Source organism: Lycium barbarum, chromosome 12, assembly GCF_019175385.1.
Source record: "Lycium barbarum isolate Lr01 chromosome 12, ASM1917538v2, whole genome shotgun sequence".
NCBI classification, from domain to species: domain Eukaryota; kingdom Viridiplantae; phylum Streptophyta; class Magnoliopsida; order Solanales; family Solanaceae; genus Lycium; species Lycium barbarum.
Genome location: NC_083348.1, coordinates 64,354,931 through 64,361,264, shown reverse-complemented (window position 1 = coordinate 64,361,264; position 6,334 = coordinate 64,354,931).

Genomic DNA, 6,334 nt, shown 5'->3' with positions numbered 1-6,334 from the left:
AAGTTGAGTAAAGCAAGGACTGAGTATACCCTAAGCATGCCAAAGATAACTTTAAACAAATAGAAAACATGGACTTTCAAAAACTGTCGAAATCAAACATTTAGAGGTCCAGCCTCTTTGATCCAAAATCCTATATGCATATCTAACCCTTAATTTAAATCTCAAATATAACCATATTGTACCCTCAATACATGACAAAGATCACCATAAACCAATGCAGATACTACCAGATCCAGGATAGAATGAGATAGGGCACTCATATGAAATATGGATATGCATTTTTTACGGTAAAGGGATTAACAAATTAAATAATGATTTATGCTACCATTATTTGACAGAGAGAGACTGATTTCAACTAGTATCACTAATATTTGAAAGAAAATGACACCATATCTCATATATTCATAGATGCACACACTAACAAATACTAGCTTAAGTAGGCAACCAACATAATATTCATCAAACTACTCATTCGCATAGTTAGACAGATTCCAAATGGACAGTACCCCATGAAGAAACAGGAACAGTATGCTCTTTCACACATTTCTGAGCTTATACAGCATACAAATCCACTTACACCTAACATATACCTGCTAATTTTGACTTATTAATATCACTAAATTAATCAAACATGTGGATAGATCCAGGTAATTTAAGAAGCAGGACCATAAACCATATATAAATGTACATTACAGACTGTACTTCAATCCTATTTAAACCATACGACATGTATTTAAAGACTGAACATAGTGTTAAAGTAACATGTATCTGAACATATACTTGACTAAAGATTAACTAATAGACATGCTAATCATATAATTAACAAACTAAACACATAATCAGATCTAAAACAGTGGACTACTCAACAAAACCAAAAACTAGATTTGACTACATCATACACTCCACTTGAAACTAACAGTCTTAGTACAACTACCTATCATCATATAATATATCACACATTCAACTAAGACAGAATAATAAACACGGAATCAATCTAAGCTAGTCACATAACTAATATCTAACTACTACATAAAAGCTACAAAAAATTAAAAGAGAGTAGGAATTTACGGACCTTCTCCGGGTGCAGCGAACAGGGGTTTTAATCTCCAATCTACACTCGAACACTACTAATTCCGAGCTTGCATGCGCTCAAATTCGGAGTAGCAGCAGGGGCAACAGAAAACAATATGATTTAGTATTCTTTGAATGAATATCGAGAAGTATTGAGACTGATGAAGACTAATATTTTCTAGGGCAATTGAGGCGGCTGAAAAAAAAAAAACCCCTCTTTAAGGTTCCAAAAGGATTTGTATTTATAGATCCATATTAGGGTTTGCTAGGATTCAAAATTTTGGGCGGGATTTCTTGGTCCAAACGTTCGGATTTTTTTGGGTATTTCCACCACCCGATCAGAAAAGAAAGAAATGGACAAAATCCATTAAAACTTTGTACCCGAAAATGAAAAGGAACTGATAAAGAAAAAGATTTGAACTCACAAATAGACAAAACCTCATTAAGGATTTCCAGATCGAAAAGAAAACAGAAAGAGGGGAAATCACCTCTTCAACGTTGAACTGTGATGGAAGAGGTACGATGCATTTAATTCCTTTCCCGAATCGACCGCGCATGGTCTGTAGGAGTGAAAGGGTTCTGCGATCTTTCCATGTTCGTTGAAGAAGAGAGAGGGAGAAGAGAGGCGCCGCTAATCTTCTTTGCTAGGTTTAGATAATGAAATAAACCGATTCGGGCCGGATCGTTTAAACGGTGATGGGATGGTGGTAATGGGCTAGTCGGTTCGGGTAGATTTAATGAATGGTGGGCTGATTATTATGGACTGATCTGAAAATATTAGTAGGTTGATTGGGCTCGGATTTGGGGCTCTCCATTAGGCTAAAAAAATATTTTCTTCTTATACTGTTTTGGGCTTCTAAATTTAAATAAAAGACCTTCTTCAATTAACGTGTGCTAAAATATTACTTACTACAAAATATATTTATTACTACTCAAATAAAACTATACGATATCGTGACAGCCGTGCGATAATATTTTAAAGTTTAACAGTAAGTAAATACTATTGTTTAATTGCATAAAAAATGAATGCGATCCGTAAGATATTAAAGCGATCATGGCAATTGCAATAATAATCATAATAATAAATATAATAATAATATTAGTAATAATAGTAATAATAATAATGATAATGATAATAGCTAATGACTATAGTAGGATAATGAAACGATGATATTAATAAAAAACTAATAATTGTAGTAAAGTATTGCCAAAATTATTAGAAGCGCAAATAAATATTTTGGAAGAAAGGCGGGACAAAATTGGGTGTCAACAATCCTCAACCTTCGCAAGCTAATCTTGTGGCCTATGCATTAGCTACTGCCGAGGAAGAAATAAAGGATCTGGAACCGTCAAGCTATATAGAAGCTACTATGTGTGGTGAAGCTGATCAATGGCGTTTGGCCATGATCGAAGAGATGGAGTCTTTGCACAAGAACCAGACCTAGGATTTGGTGAGTCTACCAAAGAAGAGAACTGTTGGTTGCAAATGGGTCTTTAGAAAAAGGGATGGCATTCCGAGTGTAGAAGATGCTAGATACAACGCGAGATTGATTGCTAAGGGGTTTTTTCAGAAGGAGGGAATTAACTACAATGAGATTTTCTCACCGGTCGTGAAGCATAGCTCAATTCGTTTGTTACTAACTTTGGTTGCCCATTATGACTTGAAGCTTCATCAGCTTGATGTCAATAATGTATTCTTACATAGTGAACTTGAAGAGGTGATCTTCATGAATCAGCCCGAGGGTTTTCTTATTGAAGGAAAAGAAGATCAGGTTTGTGAATTGAAGAAATCTTTGTATGATTTGAAACAGTCACCACGACAATGGTACAAGAGATTTGAGGTGTTCATGATTACTAAAAGTTTCTCGAAAAGTGCATTTGATAGCGGCGTGTATCACACGAAGGTATCTGGTAATTCAAAAATTATATGTTGATGATATGCTTATTACTGCTAATAGTATGACAGAGATAAATGATCTGAAGAAACTGCTAATTAAGGAGTTTGACATGAAAGATTTAGGTGAAGCTAAGAAAATCTTTGGAATGGAGATTCACAGGAAGAGCGATGAGGTGCATCTCTTACAGAAAAAGTATATTGAGAAGGTAATTCAGAGGTTTGGCATGAATAAATGTAAACCCGTTACTTTACCGTTAGCAAAACATTTTAGACTTTTTTTTATGGTGCCGCAATCAAAGAAGAAGGTGGAGTACATGTCAAAAGTTCCTTATTCTAGTTTAGTTAGTAGCATTATGTATGCTATGGTTTGCATTCGGCCTGATATTACTCAAGCAGTGAGTGTGGTAAGTTGATTCATGTCTAATCCGGGTAAGACACATTGGGAAGCAATTAAGTGGATATTGAGATATCTTAAAGGTTCTTCGAATGTTGGTCTAACTTTTTGTAGGATGAGAAATGAAGGCTTCTCGGTCCTTAGTTAAGTGAATTCTGATTTTGCAGGTGATCTTGATAGAAGGAGATCAATAACGGACTATATCTTTACTCTTACAGGTAGTGCCATAAGTTGAAAGGCAACTCTCCAGTCTATAGTTGCTTTGTCCACAACGGAAGCTGAATATATGGCGGCAGCAGAAGCAGTAAAGGAGGCTATATGGTTGAAAGGTTTGGTGTCAGAATTGAGTAGGGTTCAACACGAACCAACTTTAAAATGTGATAGCCAGAGTGCTCTTCACTTGATAAAAAATCAGAAATTTCATGATCGCACCAAACACATTGATAGCAGATTCCACTTTATTAGTGATGTTATTGAACAAGGCACAGTTAAGGCCTTGAAGGTTGACACAAAGTACAATAACAGCGGATATGTTGACCAAGGTGGTTCCTCTTGTCAAGTTCAGTCATTGTATGAATTTGGCAGGAGTTCGCATCAACTGATGTGTCAGGATGGAGAACGGCAGGGCAAGGAAGAGTTACTAATATGTACAAGGTTTCGGTTAGTGTCTCTTGTTTCCTACACAGAGTTAGCTCACGTAGGCTTAGAGACATTGGACTGAATGACGTTCATATGGAAGCTCGAAATTCATATCGAGGCGGAGATTGTGAAGTTGAGAAGATATTCAAGTCAATTCGTACTCAAAAGAGGAAAGAAATAAAAGGAAACTTTTTTCTTTGTTGGTTTTCGAGTGTTATTAGGATACAGATATTGATATATATATATATATATATATATATATATATATATATATATATATATATATATATATATAAGTATATTCTTACTACATTTTAGGTATATATATATATATATATACCTAAAATGTAGTAAGTTATGTATCAATATACTTAGGTTATATAACTTAATATATATAAATATGTTTAAGTTATATATAACATTATAACTTACATATATATATATAACTTACATATATATATATATAATTAATTTTTTTTTTTAATTTCACCGGTTTTAACCGGTCCGGTTCCGGTTTCAAAAAAATGGGAACCGGACCGGTAAAGAATTAACGGTTAACCGGAACCGGTTAACCGGTTACCGGTTTTAACCGGTTCAACCGAACCGGTTGACGGGTTTAGTCTCTTCCAACTCTATTGCTTTCGTCAAGCAATGGCGTGTCAATCACACCCTACCTCACAAGAAGGGAGGATTCAGGATTTCAAAAAATGAATATACTATTGCAAAAAACCGAATTTTCGATTTAAATTTGATGAGTTCAACTTTTAGATTTTTTATGATTAAACTTATTGCACTTTGAAACTATAGGTTTAAAATTCTTAATTCTTTTGAATTTTTTTAGGATTTTTCACATATATATCTATACTTCGTTTCAAGAAGAAGCAATTGACAGATGGATGAATATACATTTGATCATAGTGGTGCACTCAATAATATATTGCACCATAAGATTTTTTGAGCTTAGTGCACAAATATATGTTAAAGTAGTTTTGAAACGATTAATATAACATTACCATATAATCTTCCCCGGTCCATAATGAGTGTCATTTTGGCGTTTGACGCGCCCCTTAAGAAAATATACTTACTTCTAGAAAAATAATACTAGTTGGTATTTTGACTAATTTATCCTTATTTTAATTATACATATTTAATATAGTTTCTGAATTACATAAAGAGTTACTTATCTAAATAGGGGTAAATTTGGAAGAAAATAATTAATATCTTCTTGATTATGTAAAATAACACTTATTTGGATCAAAATAAAAACACCAAAAGAACACTTATTATGAACCGGAGAGTATGATTTAGTAGGCGTTTGGCCATGCGTTTTCAAATCACAGTTTGAAACCATGACCGCAAACTAGCGTTTGGACATGCGTTTTCACTCATGATTTATTTGGGGTTTGAAACCAAGGTTTCAACTTTTATAAATATAAAACTTAACCCATAAATTTATATTTTGTAAAAAAAAAGACTCATAAGTTGGTAGATATTTTTAACAATTACCCCCATCAATCATTTACCAATCTTATTAACTTCCACCAACATTTATTTATGTCTACTAACCTTTAATTTATGTGGGAGGATTATATTAAAGAGTAGTTACATTACTATTCATGTTAAATTTTCGTTTTTATTGAATTAACGTTTGATTAATTGATGTTGTATTTTTTAAAAAGGCCTTCTAGTAGTGGACTAATTTTGTTATGAACTATGACTTGCTCATTTGGTAAGATTGTATAAGAATTGAAAATGTTTTGATAGTTTTCACAATTTGTGGGGTTTTTATGTTTATAAGAGAAAATACAACTTAAAATATCCAAATTGCATGTCCAAACGGGGCCTTAGTAGGCGTTTGGACATGCGGTTTGAAACCATGAGATGAAACCAGCGTTTGGACATGCATTTCATCTCATGGTTTGAAACCCCAAATCATCCAAAAAGGCATGATTTGGGGTTTCAAAAAATTTAAATATAAAACTTGACCCATAAGTTTATATTTTATAAAAAAAAAAAGACTTATAATTGGTAAATATTTTTAACAATTACTCCCACCAACCTCATTTACTTCCACTAACCTTTATTTATGTTTACCATATGGGAGGATTATATTAAAGAGTAGTTACATTACTATTCATGTTAAATTTTCGTTTTTATTGAACTAAAGTTTGATCAATTGATGTTGTATTTTTTAGAAAGGCCTTCTAGTAGCTTATTAATTTTGTTATGAACTATGACTTGCTCATTTGGTAAGATTGTATAAGATTTTGGAATGTTTTGATAGTTTTCACAACTTGTGAGTTTTTATGTCTATAAAAGAAAATATAACTTAA